This window comes from Pinus tabuliformis, chromosome 9 (assembly GCF_031772625.1).
Source record: "Pinus tabuliformis cultivar Carrire ecotype Pingquan chromosome 9, CPIR1, whole genome shotgun sequence".
NCBI classification, from domain to species: domain Eukaryota; kingdom Viridiplantae; phylum Streptophyta; class Pinopsida; order Pinales; family Pinaceae; genus Pinus; species Pinus tabuliformis.
In genome coordinates, this window is record NC_142307.1 from 1,833,700,713 (window position 1) to 1,833,723,627 (window position 22,915).

Sequence of the window (22,915 nt, forward strand, 5' to 3'; positions counted from 1 at the left end):
TTTTATTTTGACCAAGTTAAAATGTTTACATTGCATTACAACGTCTCTACCATACTGGGCTGGAGAGCGTCTCTCGGCGCAATTATTTTTACATGACATCTGTCGACTCATATTTTTTTTTTAAAATCAATTATATATATTAATTATAGGTCTCATTCCTACTGGACTTGTTGGCCTAATGAAACAAAACCACATTACAAACAAGTTGATGACATTATATAGCCATAAAATGAGAGCACAAAAGGACCGAAAAATCCAAAATACCTTAACTGATGGAGAGCAAGAATTGGGCCACCTTGCTCATTGTTTGGAGATGGAGGAGGATGGAAAGCCTCATGGACATGAGCTTTCATATGCTCCATTCTTCCTTCTAGTCTCTCTAATCTTTCATGGATTCCTATTTTTCCTCTTCGTAGTGAAGCCATTCTATCCAACATTAGCCATTGGTTCTAGTTGAGATCATTCACGGACCCTATAAATTTGTTCATGTCCTCGTGCTTGTCTCGAGACATTTGCTCCAAGAGATTTGTAATTTTCCAAAGGCGTTTATCTAATGTGTCGAAGGGAGAAGGCATCTCCACTTGAATTAGAGAGAGCCTCGCGGGTTGGTAAAAATATTCCCCCTATTCACAGTTGGCTTCTGGGTGGACAACTCCATCGCCTCGTGGGCCCCCTCCCTAGCACACATGACCCCACCGATGAAGCATGTACTCCCAATAGTTCAGTCACCTTGGCTACCCAACAAGCACCACACCTAATGCACCTCCCAAGGAACCCCAACACTAGTAACCTCTGTACTCTCCACACTAAGTACATAGGGAACTAGTCGTGCATCTCATGACTCACTGTTCATGACTAGAGTGAAAATAACATCCCCACATAAACCATACACTCTCGAGACTCCACAAGATTACACAAACACAACCACCTTCCTAACACTGTAGGCACTTCAGTACCCACTATCACCACCCTAAAGATTATTCAGCAAGCTCGCCACTAGAGACCCTATCCCCATCCTGTCGACGAGCTTTTTGTCTAGGGCCCAAAAAAATTCCCACAACCAACCCAAAAAGGTTACATTCTAATAAGACAAGCAAACATACCCTTGTATTAATTCACAATCACTGCAACTTACTAGAGTGCATAAGTGCAAAGGGCATTGCCAATTCTTTGCCTCTCCAATTCTGACCATACGCTGCAAATTCAACGCAATGACGAAACCACCATAATCATTAGGTGGGTTCCCCTTCAATCCCAGATCCCACACCCACTCATATACAACCTCTCGACTCACATTACACTTACAACACCACTGGCTAAAATTCCTCTGACTTGTGTTACAATTTGGCTCACAAGGAATGACACTGTCAATGTTCCACCCTACAAAAACAAACACAAATAAAATCCCACCAGCAATAGCCCCATACCCTTCCTCACCCAACAATGCTTTCCACCCTTCATTCGAACGAATTTATCACTCGACGTCCCTAGAAACCTTGATCCCTAAATGCCATGGGAAGGGTGTTGGACACGTTTCATCGCACAAAGCAGCGCATGTGGGAGGACCATAAGACCCACGCCAAATTGTTCGAAATGCCATCTGTCATCCCCATCGGGGAGTCCATCAACTCCATATTAAGTAGGGAAGAAATTAGATATGTTCCCTCATCCTAAAATGTAAATTATTGTTTTTTACTTTCAATTACTTTATCTCTGTATATAAAGTATCAGTCGAAATTGAAGTATTTTATTTATGGCCAACATTATTTATTTTATTTGTTTATTATTATTACTTTTATTTGATTTGTTATTGTATGTATTATTTTATTATTTTTAAATATAACGCAACATAGCAATATCCCCCTCATACTAGGTTATAGAGCACCTCTTGGCACAATTAAATAATATTTTTAAATAATTCTTTATATTAAAAAAAAACAATATATAAAAACTAAATCATATGAATTATTTTTAATCAATTTATATTATTAAAGATAAATATAGAACATATGATATTTTCAGATTTCAGGTTTCTGCGATCTTCATATTTGTGTAAATCATCTTCTAGATTCATATCGCACTAGGTTTGTTGTTATGATCGACATTTCGAACCAGCAACAGTGGTTCATCATCAGAATGAGAAAGATTTATGAAAGAATGGTCTATCATTTAGATCAATAAATAGATGTTCGAGATGCAAAGCCGACAGTAATCCTAAAGAGTAAATTTAATTATTAAATTAAAGTTTTACTATTTAAAATTCATTAAATTAATCATACATTTAATTATTTTGTTTATCAAATTTAAAATTTTATTAATTTAAAGTTTAATTATTTCAAGTTTATCTTAAAGTCTACAAAATAAATCAAAATTTTTAGAGGGTTATTTTAAATTTTAACCTTATGTAAGTATAATTATTAAAAAATATTTTTCTTTTTTCTTTTTTATATATATATATTTTATTTTTTTTGATAAATTATAATTTGATTTACAATTCAATAAAATTAGTTAGACATCTAGTTTTTCAATTAAAACTTTTATTATTAAATTACAATTCATTCAATTAATCTTAATTACAATTAGTTTTTATTATTAATTATAAATGTAATTATTAAGTTGAAACTTTTATTATTAAATTACAATTCATTAGGATTATAATTAATTATAATTATAATTATAATTTTATTATTATTTCAAAATTTATTAAAATTAATTATAAATATGGTTATTAAAATAAAATAAAATAAAAATTCATTAACATTATTTTAAAGACTCACACCGAACAATATTTACAGGCCTCCTCGCATCATCATCCCACCCATAAACTCGGGGTCCTCAACACCTTAGCCACTAGGGCTTTGAGAATCTCTGACAATGATGTTGGGTCCCTATAATACTAGTGATTACCGCATTACAATTGTAGTTATACCCCTTATTAATATTGTTGTGCCCCTATTGCTCCTATATTGTTATTACTGTGCCCCATAGAATCCCTCTATTGTTATTTTTGTGGCTTTATATTATTATTGTTAGGTTGGCTGGATTATTTTGTGACTCCTTAGACTCCTATATATAGAAAGGAGGTTTTGTCATTGGAATCATCCAAGAATTGTTCATTTATGTAATGTAAAGGAGGTTTCCCCCTCTAAGAGGCTGAATTCTAAGGCATTGATCCATCTTTTAGATCTTTTCTTGAGTTGGTTTCATAACATTTGGTATCAGAGCTTTGGATTCTAGGGTTTCGCTGCTCCAAACAGGTCATTGTGGAATTTTTACTATAAATTTTTTTCTGCAACGTTTCAGAAGTTGCAAAAAAAACCCATTTGAGAAGAAATCGCGTTGAACCTTGGATTCGAATTTTAGAGCTTTTCGCGCTATATTTTCGGAGATATGATCTGAGGAAGTTGGTCTTTTTGCAGACTCCTGAATTACATTCCAAACAGGTGACCTGGGGAAAATTGTCATAACTTTCTCTCTGGGGATCAGATTGAAATTTCGTAAGAAGGTACAAAAAGAGGACGGACTCTAGTTTCTTGTATGAATTTTTTAGATCCAAAGGTCAAAACAGTGACTCGTGCCATGTCGTACAAGTTTGCTCTACTGAAATAGTCTATAATCAAGTCACTGTGGGAGATTTCGCATAACTCTTCCGTGGAGAATCCAATTTGGGTCAGACTTGTGGCATTGGAAAGAGGACACAGAGGGATACTGCAGGTCACAAATTCAGAACTAGATGATCGAAAAGTACAGAGATACATCAGAGGCAATATCGAGCTCCTACAAAGTGAAAAAAGGTGTGTAGATTTTCTTAAATTTTTGCTTAAGATCGGTTTGAAAATTATTTTGAAGGAATTATTATCGGTAACTGATGCCCCGAGGAAAGAAAATGCAAACACCTAGTAAGGAACCTGAAAGCTCTAGCATGACTCATGAAGAAGAGGAAGAAATACTACATGATATATCAAAATTACAAGAACAAGTGCAACAAATGTCACGCTCACAAAAGCTAACAGAAGCTAAGATAAATGGCAGGGAATCTAAGATAAAGGGCGTGGAAGCTAAGATGGATGATTAGAAGACAGATTTGAAGACAGACATGGAAGAATTGAAGATAGATTTGAACACAAACTTGAAGACAGGCATGACAGATATGAAGATATATTTGACACATTTTCTACAAGAAATACTTACTAATGGTGAAAAGGTAGTAAAGGAAACTCATGATGCGAACAAAAGAAATGTTAATCATGGTATCATAGACTCTAATGTTGGATTGAAGACCCACCATATTCCAAAAATCGATATGAGAAAGTTTGATGGCAAGGATCCCGCAACATGGATATTACAGATGGAGCAATTTTTCGATCTCAATAATGTGCAAAACACACAAAAGGTACGTATGGAAACTTTATATTTGGAACCAAATCAGTTTGTATGGTATCAATGGCTTTGCTCTCGTAAACAATTTATCACTTGGGCAATTTTTACGGAAGAATTGATAGCACATTATGAGGATACGAAAAGCAACACTTTTTTTAGCTAATTGATAAGTCTCAAACAAAAGGGTTCAATAATGGAGCACATTGAGGAGTTCCAAAAATTGAACATAAGGGTAAAAGATATTCTAGAGGAGCATAGGATTGATGTGTTCATAGGGTCTTTAAAGGATAATATCCAACATGATGTTCGCCTTTGGGAACCTGATTCATTAGAGAAGGCATTCAGGTTAGCAAGAAAAATGGAAAGTAAAATTATGGCAACCAGGAAGCATACCACTCACAACTATAAAGACGGAAGTGTTGTTGCCCCTAGTCTTCCACAACCTATAAGGTTGACACCACAACAATTGGAAGAAAAAAGAGCAAAAGGGCTTTGTTACAGTTGTGATAGCAAATACACTAAAGGTCATAAGTGTGCTGAGAAGAAATTATTCTACATAGATTGTGAAGAGGAAGAAGAAAAGGAGCAAGAAAGGTCAAAGGAAGAGGATATACTCCAGGAACAAAGCCTAGATTAAGAACAAATAAATCCGACCATATCTTGTAATGCATTGGCGGGAATTACCACTCCTCAAACCATCAAGATAGAAGGACAAATCAAGAAGAAAAAGGTAATAGTGTTGATTGATTCAGGAAGCACCCACAATTTTATTCATTGTAGGGTAGCAAAAGAATTGAATTGCTTCCTATATCCAGCACCAGAGTGTCAAGTGATGATTGCAAATGGAGGAACAATAAATTTCTCTGGAAAGTGCCATAATATCAAGCTATCCATGGGAGAATATGTATTGACTAGCCCAATGCTTTCCATTCCAATGGGAGGTGCTGATGTTGTACTAGGAGTCCAATGGCTACAATCCTTGGGTACAATAGCTTTTAATTTTCAAGATCTTTTCATCAAATTTTCTGCGGAAGGAAAGGAAGTTGAATTAAGGGGTATTGCAAGGAAACCAGGAAAGATAATCAGCTCTAATGGTATGACAAAGCTTCTAAAAAAGGAGCAAAGAGGTGTAATTGCACAATTATGTTCGCTAGATGTTTCCACATCAGAATCATCTATTTCTCCAGATCTCCAAAAAGTCCTAGACAATCATTCCAAGGTATTTGAAACTCCCAAAGGTCTCCCACCTATGCGTGATCATGATCATGCTATTCATCTGATTCCAGGAAGTGTTCCTCCAAACATCAGGCCGTACAGATATCCCTATGTCCAAAAGAGTGAAATTGAACGTATGGTTGCAGAAATGCTAGAGGCTGGTATAATTCAACCATGTCAAATTTCTTTCTCTGCTTATCACCTATAACCTTATCACCTATGTGCCCCTAGTTTTACATCTTTCATTCTTAAATAAGGTTATAGGTGATAAGTTCCTAAAAAATGGGTACAACAAGCATCAAGCTGTTAAAGCCATAAACAAAGCTAACACTAGACCTAAGAATAATAAAAAATTTGATAATATTGTAGGTAAAGTTAACCCCCCTTACATTCTAGGGACTTTTGATAAAATCTCCCGCATCCTAAAAAAGAAGATGATTTTAACCACCTTCAAACCTTTAAACCCCATCCGAAATTGCCTCAATCTGGTAAAAGATAGAATCGATCCTAAGTGTCATAAAGGTGTCTATTTAATTCCTTGCTCGTGTGGCAAACCCTATGTAGGTGAAACTGACAGATCCTTTAACACCAGAATCCAGGAACACTCTACTGATATTAAACATAATCGATCCAAAACATCATCTTTAGCAAAACATTCTAATAAAACCAAGCATCAAATTTGTATTGAAAATACCCGCATCTTAGCTAGAAGTGATCACTACTTCCTAAGGAAATTCAGAGAAGCCATAGAAATCAGCAAGCACCCTAATAACCTCAATAGAGACGACAAATGGACCATAAGTGAGAATTGGATTCCCACTTTATCATCCACTCTAACCCCTCCCTAAACAGCTCTCTCCAACCACCATAATGATTTATTCAATTAAAATTCATCGTTACACCATTTATTAACCATTCATTTGATATCATATCCCTAGTACAACTAATTTCTTAATCATCTAATTCTTACTTATCAGTTATTAATTAAATAAATCTCAACACAATAATTCATTATTCGTTCATTTATACCCATTTATCACTTAAACATCAATTTAAATCAATATAAATTCATATAATTTCCCCCTCTAATTTTTTTTAATAAATATATTTATAATTGATTTTAATGAATTTTAACTTAATAATCATATTTATAATTAATGTTAATAAAAAATTTAATCAAACTTTAATTTAATTAAAAAAGTTTAATTTAATAATCAAAGTCATATAATGTTTAACTTCAATAACTACTTTCATAACTAATGTTAATGAATTTTAATTTAATTTAATTTTAATAACCATATTTATAATTAATTTTAAATTTTTTTGAAATAATAATAAAAATTTAATTATAATTATAATTAATTATAATCCTAATGAATTGTAATTTAATAATAAAAGTTTTAATTGAAAAACTAGATGTATAACTAATTTTATTGAATTGTAAATCAAACTATATATATATATATAGTTTGATATATATATATATATATAGTTTGATATATATATATATATATATATATATATATATATATATATATATATATATATATATTTATTTATTTATATATATATATATATATATTTATATATTTTAATAATTAGGTTAAAATTTAAAATACCCCTCTGGCAATTTTGATTTATTTTGTAGACTTTAAGATAAAATTGTAATAATTAAACTTTATTTTAATAAAATTTTAAATTTGATCAACTAAATAATTAAATTTATAATTAATTTAATTAATTTTAAATAGTGGAACTTTAATTTAATAATTAAATTAATCCTCCTTAAGATTACTATCGGCTTTGCATCTCGAACATCTATTTATTGATCTAAATGATAGACCAATGTTTCATAAATTTTTCTCATCGTGATGATGAACCACTGTTTTTGGTTTGAAACGTCGATTATAACAACAAACCTAATGTGATATGAATTCGAAAGATGATTTACACAAATATGATATTTTCTTGCATAATGAATACATTAACATAAATTTATTTTAATTTTTAACATTTGAAGTATTAAAAAATTGCATCTTAATGATTTTTTAATCATTCTCAATATTCAATAAATTCAGAAATAAAATGAATCGATGTTAATCTCTATTTTATTTATACTTGTTAAAAACTTACTATAAATCATCAATGATAATAATAATAATAATAATAATAATAATAATAATTATTATTATTATTATTATTATTATTATTATTATTATTATTTTATTTACTTTTTTTTGAGGAAATATGCAAGTAGATCCCCTGAAGGGATCACATCTCACCAGCTTATTAAAGCCTAACGCTGAGGGCATCGAGGAGAATTGACCCTGTGACCTCCCATTAGCAAGGTGCTTTAGCAATGAGAACTCAAACAATTTGTTATGAAACCAGCTCACAAAAAGATAGAAAAGATAGATCAACAACTTAAAAATCAACCTCTTTGAGGGGGAAACTTTCTTTACATTACACAAATGAACAATACTTGGATGATACAAATGAAAAGACCTCCTTTCTATATATAGGAGTCTAAGGGGTCATAATATAATCAAAGCCGACATAATAATAATAATGTAAGGGCACAACAATAACAATAGTGGGCTTCTATGAGGCACAATAATAACAATATGGGGACTACATGGGCACAACAATATAATAAGGGGGTTGCGCTAATAACAATAAGGGGTTACACTAGAAGTATAGGGACCTAAAATGCCCCTCTCCTTCAAAAAGTGTTGTCCTCAACACTTGAGTAGTTTTGGATGCTTCTGTATAAAATTCCCGTCCTCCCATGTGGAATCTTTAGCGGTAAGTTCTTCCACTTGATGAGATACTCTGAAATTGATCGATTTCGTAGTTGTCAGGTTCTTGATTCCGTGACTTCTTCAGGTTCCAATATAATTTTTCCTTCCTCGTCAAGTTCCAGCCGTTAGATATGCTAGCTGTTGGAGGCTCTGCTCAGACTATTTAACATGAGGAGCTAGATCTGTTTCTTCATCTTGTCCTAACGATGAACCACACTAGTTGGTTCGAAACGCGTCGACAAATGAGATTCCATGTGATTTTCGCCGAAATCTTTCTCTAACTTCCAACAATATTGTTTGAACTGGGAGCTTATCACCTATAACCTTATTTAAGAATGAAAGATGTAAAACTAGGGGCACTCGGGAAGATGCAAGAAGCTCCAATTTGTATTCCAAAGTACGAATCTTTTGCAGCACCTTGTAAGGACCATAGTACTTTGGTGATAATTTATTATGCTTCTTAGCTTTCTTGAGGGACATTTGTTTGTATGGTTGTATTCGTAAAAATACCTAGTCACCTATATCAAAACTTCTTTCACTGCGATGTTGATCTGCCTGTTGTTTCATTTGATTCTGCGGGAAAGTGAGGTTATCCTTTTTCTTGTTGATATGTCCTTTTATCTTGAGAGTTTGAGGAGTGGTAATTCTTGCCAATGCATTACAAGATATGGTCGGATTCATTTCTTCTTTCTCTAGGGTTGGTTCCTGCTGTATATCCTCTTCTTTTGACGTTTCTTGATCCTTTTCTTCCTCTTCTTCACAATCAATGTAAAATAATTTCTTCTGAGCACACTTCTGACCTTTAGTGTATTTTCTATCAGAACTGTAACAAAGGTCATTTTCTCCTTTTTCTTCCAATTTTTGTGGTGTCAACCTTATGGGTTGTGGAAGGCTAGGAGCAAAAAAACTTCCATCTTTATAATTGTGAGTGGTGGGATTTCTTGTTGCCATAATTTTTCTTTCAATTTTTCTTGCCAACCTGAATGCCTTCTCCAATGAATCAGGTTCCCAAAGATGAACCTCATGTTGAATGTTATCCTTTAAAGTCCCTATGAAGGCATCAATCCTCTACTTCTCTGGAATATCATTTACCCTTATATTCAATTTTTGGAAGTCCTCAATGTGCTCTTCCATTGAACCCTTTTGTTTGAGATTTATTAGTTGGCTAAAGAAGGTGTTGCTCTTTGTATCCTCATAATGTGCTATCATTTCCTCCGTGAAAATTGACCAGGTGACAAGTGGTTTATGAGAACAAAGCCATTTATACCATAAAAATTGATTCGATTCTAAATATAAATATGCAATATGTACCTTTTGTAATAGTTGCACATCATGTAGATCAAAATATTTCTCCATCTGTAGCATCCATGTTATGGGATCGTTGCCATCAAACTTCCTCATATCGATCTTTGGAATATGGTGGGTCTTCAATCCAATGTTAAATTTTAATAAATCATGACTAACATTTTTTTTTCTCATCATGAGTTTCCTCTACTACCTTTTCATCATTAAGAGGTCTTTCTTGTAGCAACTTTGTCCCACCTTCCTTCAAACCTTCCATGTCTTTCTTCAAATATTCCATACCTTTCTTGATTTGAGTCATACTTTTTCTTGCTTTTAGAAGCTCAACCTTGAATTTGTTGTATCTTTGAAATTTCGAATCTCCAAGGTCTCCAATTGTAGCTTGAAATAGCCCTCTCCATTCTCTTTCCAATGCCACCAATTTGATCGAAATTGGATTCTCCAAGAAAGAGTTATGCCCAATCTCCCAATATGACCTGATTATATACTTTTTCAGTAGAGCGAATTTGTACGAAGTTCCACATGTCACTGTTTCTACCTTAGGACCTGAAGCTGATACACAAAAAACTACAGGCCATTCTCTTTTTGTAACTATTTACAAAATTTCAATTTGATGCTCAGAGAAAACGTTATGATGATTTTCCCCAGGTCACCTGTTTGAAATTTAATTCGGGAGCCTGCAAAAACCCTAACTTCCTTGGATCCTATATCCAAAAATATAGTGAGAAAATATATGAAATTTTGGACTCTCGGTTCATTGAGCTTTTAGCTCAAATGGGTTTTAATTTCAGCTTCTAAAACATGGTAGAAAAAAGTTATAGTGAAAATTCCACAATAACCTGTTTGGAGTAGTAAAACCCTAGAATCCAAAGGCTCTCATACCAAATGTTATGAAACCAGCTCACAAAGAGATAGAAAAGATAGATCAACAACTTAAAAATCAGCCTCTTTGAGGGGAAACCTCCTTTACATTACTCAAATGAACAATTCTTGGATGATACAAATGATAAGACCTCCTTTCTATATATAGGAGTCTAAGGGGTCATAATATAATCAAAGCCGACATAACAATAATAATATAAGGGCACAACAATAACAATAGTGGGCTTCTATGGGGCACAATAATAACAATACGAGGACTACATGGGCACAACAATATAATAAGGGGGTTGCACTAATAAAAATAAGGGGTTACATTAGTAGTATAGGGACCTAGCACAATTCAGCTAACCCTCAAGGCTTGATAAAACATCAATAATTATTTTAATGAAGGGATGATTTAATTGACAAGGTAGTAGATCTTTATTTATGCACAAAATTGCTCAGTGTTCTACATTAATCAAGCAATGTTACAAATATAAATACATCAATATTGTCTCAAGATAAACAAACTATCTTGGACATACAATCACTTGGTTGAGTGAATATCTCAATGACACACCAATATAGGAAGCTAACTAGTTAGAGAAATTTCTCTTAGACTAACAAGGAATCAACAACATCCTAAAAAATAGGAACATAATCCTTCTCGTAGACACTAGAACTATGCCTACTAATGCCCAATAACCTCAAAATCAAATACAATCACACACATGAAATAAGTAGGAGTTATATACTCCAACACTCCCCCTTAATGACTACTTTTCTTTGTGTTCATTAACTTAGGTCTTCAATGTCGTCCTCTCTGCAACAAGTGTTGTATTATAACTTGAGGAACCTCTTGAATATCAAAGTTTACCTCTAGATCAATGTGGCACTTTTACTTTGTACCTTGATCATGCACACATTACCAAATTATTGATGTCCATATAAACAAACAAGCATCCACTAAAATGCATGGGAAACCAACTACTACAATTGTTGGTCTACTATGATTTCCTTCAAGTACATGGCTCATTCAACCTCTTGATTAAATCCATCTCAATGTAAAATTCACCTCTTAGACCCTGTAACCAATATGGTCCACTCAAGCATATATAGCCAACACATGACACACTCCTCCAAGTGTGAAAGAACATCCTAACAAAGACTATTGAACTAAACTAGACAAGTTATACAAGTCATCATTAGGGACATATGATAAAGGGGTATGCATGCCTCCTTAGGTCTTATAACAATATTCCCTTTTCATGTTACTGTTGAAAAATGCAGCGAGAAATTTTCGATTTGATTTTGCCTTGATTAAATTGAGAAAATTTGAATTTCCACTTTAGCAGACAACTTGGATGCAGTTAACTTGTGTGACATGGCTTGTGTCACCCAATTTATTTAGTAAGTTCTAGTTGGAGGAGTTAGAGTTCAGTTAATCATGTGTGATATCTCATTTATAGCAATCAAAGTCAGTTACATCAAGTTGTTTTTAGTTAAACTAGTTCCAATTGTTGGAGGAACTAGTGGAAGGTCAGTTGTGCAGTGGGACTTACATCAAACTCAGTGATCATCCAGTTAACTGATAAATCAACCAAAAATAGCTAGTGCATGTAGAGAGTTTGAGTTCCCTAGCCATGGTGGAGATTCCAAGTTAATGTAACATTAGTTGTAGACTAGTATTGAGTGTAGAGGTGTTGCATGTAGTCAAATGATCAACCTTGGGAATTGCACAATCCATTTTGGAGAAATTCCTAAATAATAGGGGCCTAATTTCTCAAGGAATTGTGTAAGGAACTAGGGGCTCAAGCATAGGCAAAAATTGACTAAGTATGGGTCAGATATTCTCAATGAGAAAAGAGATAGGTTATGAACTTGCACGTTGTACTCAGTTGAGAAAAGAAATTGTAATACATCTCTATTCATCAGATTAATGCAAGCATGCATTTGGGTTTTTAGCAAATTGCTTTCCCCAGGAAAAATATTGTTTGCATGTGTTATTTCTTATTGCATGTTTGAAATTTTTGTTCTAAATTTTGAATTACTTTCCACAAAGTAGTAGGATAGGTTTGTGTCTTGTGATTTTGACTAAAACTTCATGAGAATTTTTAAATCTACACCATAATTTCTACATGGTATAAGAGCAGGATTCACATTAGAGTAGGAATTTCGAAGTTGCTTCTTAGGAGGTTGGAATTTGGAGTTCAGTCCAGTAAGATCTCTTTAGAGCTGAGAAGATGGCCTTCAATGGACCAAGGCTAGAGTATGCCTTGGAAGTCATCTCTAATTTTGTTGCATGGAAGGATCACATGGAGGTGATATTGGATGACAATGGATTTCTAGAATATATCAAGACAGATTTTGAAAAACCACCAAAATATTATGCCCAAAACCTTGCTTAGTGGAAGAAATATGTAGCCAAGGTGAGGAGAATAATATTGGAGGGAGTACGAGATCACATTGTCTCAAATACCCACAGAAAAGAGACTTTTTTCATAATGTAGAAATCACTGAAAAAATTGTTCGAGAATAATAGTGACCACAGGAAGTTGGCGTTCAAGGATAAACTTTGAAGTATCAAGACGCAAAAGAATGGCATTATTCTGGAGTATCTGAGCAAGTTGACACAATGTCATGATGAACTTGGCGGGGTTGGTGTTAATGTTCCTGAAGAAGGCTTGGTAAGCCTAGCCCTTCTGGGCCTTCCCAAGAGCTGACATAGTTATCAAGATTCGATGAAAGAGAGGGAGAAACTAACGAATTGGGAGCCCTTATGGTCTGATTTGGTAAAGGAGGAAATAAGGTGGAATACCAGAGATGGGACTTTATCCAAGGGCGAGGATGAAGAAAATTTTTCATTTTCTAGAAAGGAAAATAAGGGAAAAGGGAAGAAATCTCAATCCAAACTAGAATCCAGTCAAGGGGGCAAGAAAAATAATTTTCCAAAATCAAATGGTTCCATTTTCATGAATTCGAGCATTATGCCATGAAGTGTCCTCACAAAAGGGAAAGCAAGAAGACCTCAAGAGGAGCAGCAGGTGAAGCCTTGGCTTCACAGTTAGAGCTTGACTTTTTTCTCATTGCATGCATGGCCAACACAGTGATGGGGAGCATGTGGTACTTGGACTCAGGTGCATCGTTCCACATGACATGGTGTAGAGAGTTTTTTAGTGACTTGGAGGAGAAATATTTGCATATGCACATTGAGATGGAGGACGAAGAAAGGCATAGTGTGATTGAGATTGGTACAATCACCTTTTAGAGGGAGTTGGGATCCCCCCTCTGACTCAAGGATGTCATGTTCGTTCCAGGCCTAAAGAAAAATATCATCTATGTTGCATCTTTAGAAGACCATGGTTATGATGTGATCTTCAACAAAGGAAAGGAATTCCTAAGACACACCCACGAGACAGGTGAAGCAGATCGGAGTTCGTGTGAAGAAACTATATAAGCTAGATGTGGAAGACTGTGTTGCATTAAGCACAAAGGCAGAGAAGGTGCAAAGTCGCGATGTCGATGAACTTTGGCATAGAAGACTTGGCCATTTGCATCATGGTGCCCTGAAGATCATGCAACAGATAACCACATGCCTCCCCAAAGGAGCACTTGAGCAACATGATGTATGCAAAGGATGTACTTTGGGGAAGTACACAAAATCCACATTCCATGATTGGGATAACAAAGCACATGCAATCCTTGAAAGGATCCACTCTAATGTCTGTGGACCTTTCTTGACCGTGTCCACTACTAGGCACAAATGTTTTGTCATTTTTATTGATTATTTCTCACGGAAGTGTTGGATCTTCTTCATGCGGAAGAAAGATGAGACATTCTCCAAGTTCGTAGAATTCAATGCACTGGTTGAGAAAGAAACCAACAAGAATGTGGAGGCTCTCAGGAGCGATAATGGAGGTGAGTATGTGTAAAATGAATTTAAAAATATCTGTGCAAAAGAAGACATTTGGCAAGAGTTGACAACACCCCACAACCCACAACATAATGGGGTGGTTGAGAGAATGAACCATAGCATTATGAGAGAAGTGAGGGTGATGTTACACGAACAAGGCCTACCTCTACATTTGTGGGTTGAGGCATGCAACACAATAGTCTTTTTGTAGAACCAGAGTCCTCATCAGATTCTTGGCATGATTACACTAGAGGAGGATTTCTCGGGGATGAAGTTGGATGTGTCGCACTTTAGGATTTTTCGAGCCTCTGTTTACTTCCATGTCTCCAAAGAATCAAGGAAGAAGCTAGAGATGATAACATAATTGGCGGTATTAGTGGATTACATAGAAACTCCACACAAATGGCGTTTGTACTTTCCATCCCTTAAGATGACAACTGTGCAAAGGGAATGTAAAATCTAATGGGGAGAAAGCTATGCAGTGCTCTCTTGAGAGGGAGATTCATATCCCAGTAGAAGAGGAGATTTTAGTTCCAAAGGAGGAACCTCAGGAAGTTGTGGAGCAACCAAAAATTGAGGAGAAAAGAGTGGATACAACCACTCAAGTAGAACCATCCAGAGAAGGCAAAAAAAGGACCAGGGAATTAAGAGACTTGTGCCTGATGAGAGGGAGAATGTGGGTGTTCCTTCAAATCAACGCAGATAGAGAAGGTCATCTGATCGGTACACTAGCTACATGCCTCTAATGACTGAGCTTGTAGAGACTGAGCCATCCTCTTTCAAGGAAGCAGTTTAGAAACTTGTATAGGTTGATGCAATGGTGAAGAAATATGAATCCATTGTAAAGAAAAGTGTTTGGGAAGTGGTCCCAAGACCAACAGATAAATCAACTGTGGGTTCGCGATGGATATCCAAGGTGAAGCATGCAACAAACAGAAGCATAGAGAATTATAAAGCTAGATTTGTGGCTAAGGGGTACTCTTAAGTTGAGGGAATTGACTATGAGGATACCTTTGTTCCTGTAGTAAGGTAATCATTCATTTGATCAATTCCTTCTTTGGCTGTGCAGATGGGGTGGAAGATCCACCAGATGGATGTAAAAACAACATTCATCAATAGAGTTATTAAGGAGGAGGTGTACATTGAACAAATAGAAGGCTTTGAGACTTTTGATCGAGAGTCTCATGTGTGCAGACTCAAGCGAGAATTGTATGGTATCAAAAAAACACCTCATGCTTGGTACACCAAGATCGATAGCTATCTCACCAGTTTTGGCTTCACCAAAAGTGAGTTGGATGCAAACTTCTATCATATATTGGTAGAAGGTAAATTGCTCATTATTGTCTTATAGAGGAACTAGAAAGACTATAAGAACACTATATTAGTTCTGAAGAATCTATCATGGTTGAAGAAGGGGAAGGAGAAGTACACAATGTCCATGGCGAAGAATATAGGATTGGAGGAAAAGGAAGAGGAAGAGGTGGAGGTACAGGAGGGGGTAGACATAGAGGAAACCAAGATCCTTATAGATTCCCTATTCTTGATGAAGATACAACCCTCACAATGAAAAATATATCACCCTCAATTCTTCCTAATTTCCATGGAAAAAGAAACGAAGATCCAGAGACACTTCTCTTCGAATTTGAGGTATTATGCAGATCATATAACTATCTGCATGATGCTCAAAAGTTAAAATTGTTCCCTGCCACATTAAAAGACTCAACATTAAAATGGTTCATGAGTCTAGGAGTGCATTCTATAACAACATGGGGACAAATGAAAGAGGCTTTCTTGGGCAAAAATAGAGATTATTGTATGCCTAGTAACCTTAAAGATGAAGTCTTCAAAATGACACAAAAAGAAGATGAAAATCTTGAAGACTTGGTAGAAAGGTTTGTTTATAATGTTAAAAGAGAAAAAATGGATAATTTGGATAATTTGGATGAAGAAACCTTATAATCCCTCTTACTCAGAGCTATTAAAGATGAGTGTATTGATCTCCTTAACCAAACTGGGAAAGGAGATATTTCCCAACTACCATTTGCAGATATTTGTGATTTATGTGTACATATCTCAAGGGGTAAAGCACGAGTTGGAAGGAGTCCTAGAGACCTACTCTTGTCAAGAATTAACAAATCCGCAGCTAGGACAGTCAGCAGGGCAAAATTAGGAAATTTACTTGATACCTTTAAAATAGATATTTTAGGGAGCCTAAGTGACCAGATAGACACCCTTAAAATACAAAATAAGAAAAATTTTAAAAATGCTGCATTATCTATCTTCTGTCCCAAATGTTGGAAGAAGCATGCTCTAAGAGAATGTCCCTTAGATTCAAAAGCCATAGAAACCTGTGTCATATGTGCAGATAATCAAGGAATGTCCATCCTTACCAGGTCTTAAGGCTGTATTTAATGATGAAGTAATATCAGAACCAGTAGACCCTCTCTACTTTATAACCAAAAGACCATGGCAAAATCCCCAACCAAATCAATCACAAGGATTTAGACCACAACAATTCGCCCAGTCTTCACAAAATAATTGGAATTCAACATGGCAGCGTTGGGCTCAGCCACAATCACAACCTTGGAATCAAAGATGGCAAAATCCTTATGGAGCCTATGCTCAATAGCAATAATACTCGCCATCTTACCTTCCACCACAATTTCTACCACCATCTAATCAAATTCCCCAAGCTAACCAATCACCACAAATTCCAGTTCAGAATCAAAATCTCCCTACCATTTCCACAAAACCAAATCAATTACCCACTCAACCACTTCCGAATCCTAATAATAAAATACCACAACAACCAGTATACAACATGGAGGGGCAGAATCCTCAAACTTATGTAATAACTCCATTAGAACTAAATAATGTTCGATTAAGGCATGGAAGAGTATTACCAAGAACACCCCCTGTCATCATTCAAGAAGCAAGATCCGATCTTCAAAAACACAAAAACCAAATAGAAGAAGGAGATACCTCTCTCCCTCAGAAGGAAAACAATCAAATAGAATAAATTCCAATAAAGACTCCCATCATAGAACAACCCTCGTTATCAATTAGACCACCTTTCCCTGAACGGTTGAAAATTGATGAAGGAGTATAAAAACAAATTATCTTTCCTGATTACAACATGATCGATGAATTGAGAAATGTTTGTATTAAGATTCCATTACTACAATCCATAAAAGAAATGCCAATTTTTTCAAAAACAATTAAGGAACTAAGTACACAAAGATCAGGGAGAAAAAGAAAAGATATAAAAAGAATTCAATTAGTTGGAAAAATTGAAGATATTATGACAGGGAAGACGATAATTCAAAAATACTTAGATCTACGAAGCCCCATTGTAAAAATTCACATCAATGGAACTAAAATACCAAACACATTTATTGATCTAGGAGCAACCATAAACATAATGAGCAAATAAGTTATGGACACACTTAGGCTTCCTAACCTTCAATACACACCAACTTTATTACAACTAGCAGATAGGTCTGTGATTAAACCTAATGGTGTATTGGAAGATGTTTATGTATCCTTAGATTCTTGGGAATATCCTGTTGATTTCATGGTCTTAACACCCAAGAATAATTTAGGAGGACATCCATTAATTCTAGGAAGACCTTGGTTAGCTACAACTGATTCTTTCATCGGTTGTAGATCAGGTGACATGTTTAACTCATATGGAAATTCTATGAAGAAATTTACATTATATCCTCCTGCAAGAACAACAATAGATACAAAAACTGAAGAATGGATGGAAGATGAAGAAGATATACAACCTATTTTTACTATTGAACAAGTGAAAGAGGAAGACCAAATTCTAAATTTACTGGAAAATAATGAGTCTTCCTCACATTATGATCATAGTCGCAATGAGTATCTCTCATCTAAACAAGTATCATTGCTTTCCATGGAAAAATTTGGGAATTCCTCGATAGAAATTTTTCCAGGAAAAACCCTGAATGTCAATGAAAACCTGGAAGAAGTGCAGAAGAATCAGTCGATAGAAATTTTATAGAGACATTCTTTTTCCTTTGCAAGGGAATACACTGACATGAGAGGGATTGATCCTAAAACTTGCATACATCATATCTACATTGAACAAAATGCAAGACCGGTTAGACAACCTCAACGGAGAATGAACCCAAATTTAAAAGAAATTGTTAAGGAGGAATTGCAGAAATTGTTAAATGTAAATTTCATCTACCCAATATTTGACAGTTAGTGGGTTTCACCCCTAGTAATCATTCCTAAGAAAAACGGAAAATGGAGAGTATGCATCGATTACAGGGAACTAAATAAAGCAACATTAAAAGACCACTTTCCACTACCTTTTATAGATCAGGTCTTAGACACACTAGCAGGAAAAAAATATTTTTCCTTCTTGGACGGGTTCAGTGGATATAACCAGATTCAGGTAGCCCCTGAAGATTAGGATAAAACCACATTCACTTGCCCATGGGGAACTTATGCTTACCGAGTACTTCCCTTTGGATTATGCAATGCTCCAACATTCGAAAGAGCAGTCCTCAAAATTTTCTCTGATCTTATTCATGATTGTGTGGAAGTGTACATGGATGATTTCGCAATTTATGGAGATTCTTTCAATGAAGCACTGGAAAATTTGGAAAAAGTACTAATAAGATGTAAAGAAACAAATCTCTCATTAAGCCATGAAAAATGTTTCATGATGTTTAACGAAGGAATTGTTTTAGGTCATCATATTTCAGGAGATGGAATCAAGGTAGAGTCATCTAAAGTTGAAGTCATTTCTAAGTTATCAGTGCCAAGTTGTCAAAAATATGTTAGAAGTTTTCTTGGTTTTACTGGATACAATAGAAGATTCATAGAAAAATTCACAAAAATTGCATCCCCACTCTTTAAATTACTCACCAAGGATTGTGAATTCAATTGGGATTCTGAATGTCAAGCTGCCTTTGAAACTTTGAAAAAGAGAATTTCTAAAGCACCTATCTTAATAGGACCTAACTGGAAATTGCCTTTCCATATCTCAACAGATGCTTCAGATTCAACCTTAGGGGCTGTGTTAGGACAAAAAGATCTTACTCCTTATGCAATCTATTATACCAGTAAAAATCTAACTCTTGCAGAGTTAAATTATACTATAACTGAAAAGGAGTTTTTAGCTGTAGTTCATGCCATTAACAAATTCAGACATTACATAACTGGCTATGAAAATTTTGTTCACATAGACCATTCTGCCATTAGATACCTAATGAATAAACCAGTCACTAATGGAAGAATAACCAGATGGCTCTTACTATTACAAAAATTCAAAATAACCATTCTAGATAGACCAGGAAAACAGAATACAATTGCCAACTTTTTATCTAGAATACAAAATGAAAATAATGATCAACCCGTAGAGGATAAATTTCCTGATGAATATCTTTTTGCAGTATCTACTAAATCACCTTGGTATGCAGATATTGCTAACTATTTAGCTACATGAAAAATGCCATTTCATTTATCTCCTAGGGAAAAGAGAAGAATAATCCATAATAACACATCTTATTCATGGATAAATGAAGAATTATACAAGACAGGACCAGATCTCATCATCAGAAGATGTGTTCGAGAGGATGAAATACCAGAAATACTTAAAGCTTGCCACGATGAGCCATGTGGGGGACATTTTTCTGACAAAAGGATTGCTTACAAAATCTTGCTTTTAGGATATTATTGGCCTTCCATTTTCAAGGACACCAAAGAATATGTTAAAAGATGCGAAAATTGTCAAAGAATGGGCAAACCCACTCTTTCAAATGAAATGCCACTGCAACCATAGGTACTCATCGAACCATTTGAGAAGTGGGCACTAGATTTTGTTGGACCAATCAACCCACCTTCGAAGCAAAAGAAGTATATTCTGGTATGTACTGATTATGTCACTAAATGGGTAGAAGCTAAAGCACTTCCTTTTGCTACTGAAAATGTTGTAGTTTCATTTCTTTTTGAGGATATTTTTACTTGTTTTGGTGTTCCAAGAGAAATTGTAACAGATCAAGGAACACAATTCACATCCAGACTAGTGCAGAAGCTTGTGGATCAATACAAAATCAAACATCGGAAGTCCACTCCATACCATCCACAAGCCAATGGACAAGTTGAGTCCACAAATAAAGTGATTGAAGCTATCCTTACCAAGACTGTACATCTACACAGGAAGGATTGGGTGGAAAAGCTTCCAGAAGCTTTATGTGCCTACAGAACTACATGGAGAAATACTACTGGACATACTCATTATGAACTTGTTTATGGGAAGAAAGTCTTACTTGCGATAGAATTCCAGATCCATACCTAGAAGATAGCAGTCCAGTTTGATCTTGATTTATCAAAATCACAAAAGCAAAGGATGACACAACTAAATGAACTTGATAAAATCAGACAAGAAGCCTTCCAGAGAACTAGCCTAGTTCAACAACAAAGATCAAGATGGCATGATAAGTAAATTAAGGAAAGGAAATTTCATCCAGGAGATTGGGCATTACTCTTTGATTCAAAGTTCAAAAACTTTAAAGGGAAATTCCAAACCCACTGGCTTGGACCTTATGAAATTGAAAGTGTTTTTGACAATGGTGCAGTTAGAATCAGGACTATTGATGAAGAGAAAATTCCTCTATTAGTAAATGGACATCGACTCAGATTGTACCAGAAGCCATTGACAAGAGAGGAGTTTGTTAAAATGTTCCAAGATAATTTAGAAATGAAAATGATCAAGAAGAATTCCTCTTCTTTTCCACCTTAGAAATTTTTACTCAGTTTACTTTAAAAAAAAATTAAAAATAAGAAAATTATATGTATATATATGCATATATATCTATATATATATATATATATATATATATATATAAGAAAAAAAAAAGTATAAACATGAAAACCAATTTTTGTTGGCACTTCAAATTTTCCCTTCAAAAGAAAATAATAAAGTTCCTTTATTAAATTTTTTTTCTTTCACAACTACAGAATCAACAACTTTCCACAGCTTGGACAAGTTTTCGTAGCTTGGACGAGTTTCCGTAGCTATGACAAGTTTCTGTAGCCTAATAATTTTTCAGCCTACAAGGACACTTGGTGATTTGAATTAAATGACAACTGACAAAGCAAAATACCTGCAGGAGATCTCAGAACAACAAACAAGGTTAGAAAAAGTGGATCAAAGGTATGTGCTACTTTAATTTAGCAATAGGGATTGATATGTTGCATATATGACTAAGAAGAGATAGTACTATCAAAGATTAAAACGAAATCATTATAACCTAAGGGTGATGGTCACCTAACAAAATATCATAATCCACCACTTAAAAAGTCATGTCACATCCTCATTCCAAATCCGCCGAAGTAATTACCAAATCATCATTTTAAATGTGCCTAATGGTCTGATTCATTCCTATAACCCTTATCATAATCCACCCGTTCTTACACTCCTCTGAATTTTCATAGCCACTCCATCCTTCCACCATTTAGCAAAACCCTACCAACACAATCCTCTTGTCAAGGTAACCAGTCTTTGAGGCAAAGCACCCTCCAGAATGAGGATAATTGTTCGAACTAAGCCAGCAGGGAAGAAATTCCTGGAGGGATACCCTCAGACCAAAGAGTTGCTGCAAAAGAAACAATGGTTGCAGTTCATTGAAAAATTCAACAGCTTTCACAGGGAAGTGACCAAGACATTTGCGCACTCATTTGATGGAACTAAAGACGAAATAGGAGACATTAAGATCACCATAATAGAATCCATGATAGCAGAGGCTACAAAATTACCAAGGAGCGGCGAAAAATGGTTTAAGAATAGGGGAATTAATGGAGAGGATTGGAAGGTCTTCCTCAAAAATCCCAATATGGACACCACTGTCTTCAAGAAAGGTATTCCCAGCACAACCCTTAAGAGAAAATGGAGAAATTTATTGCTTATACTTCAAAAATTTGTTACCTGTGAGGGTAAGTTCAGGTATATGTATTTTTACCATGTTAGAATGATGATGCATTCTGTTGAAGATCATTAGATGAACCTTGCTTACTTTCTCTTAAATAGTCTCAAGAAAAAGTCCACAAACATTCAAAATAAAATTCAGTGTATAGAAAACACCATGTACCATCATGGCCTGATAAAATATTAGTTGAGTTCCATCTTCGGAGTATAGGGGATAACTAGGAGAGTTTCCTGGTTAGGAACCATTTTGAAGAAAGATCCCTAGAAAAAGCCAACAGCAGTAGGACCCCCAGAGGAAGGAAGAGAACCATAGAAGGGGTAAAAGAGTAGGAACCCTAGACTCACCTAGAATTATTAGAAGAAGAGTTTCCCATAGTAGACATATTACAGAGAATGAAGAAGGGGAATCTTAAAAGGAAGAAAGTTAACAAAAGAGAAAAATAAATACCACAAATCAGGACCCTTCCTCAAGAAGAAAAC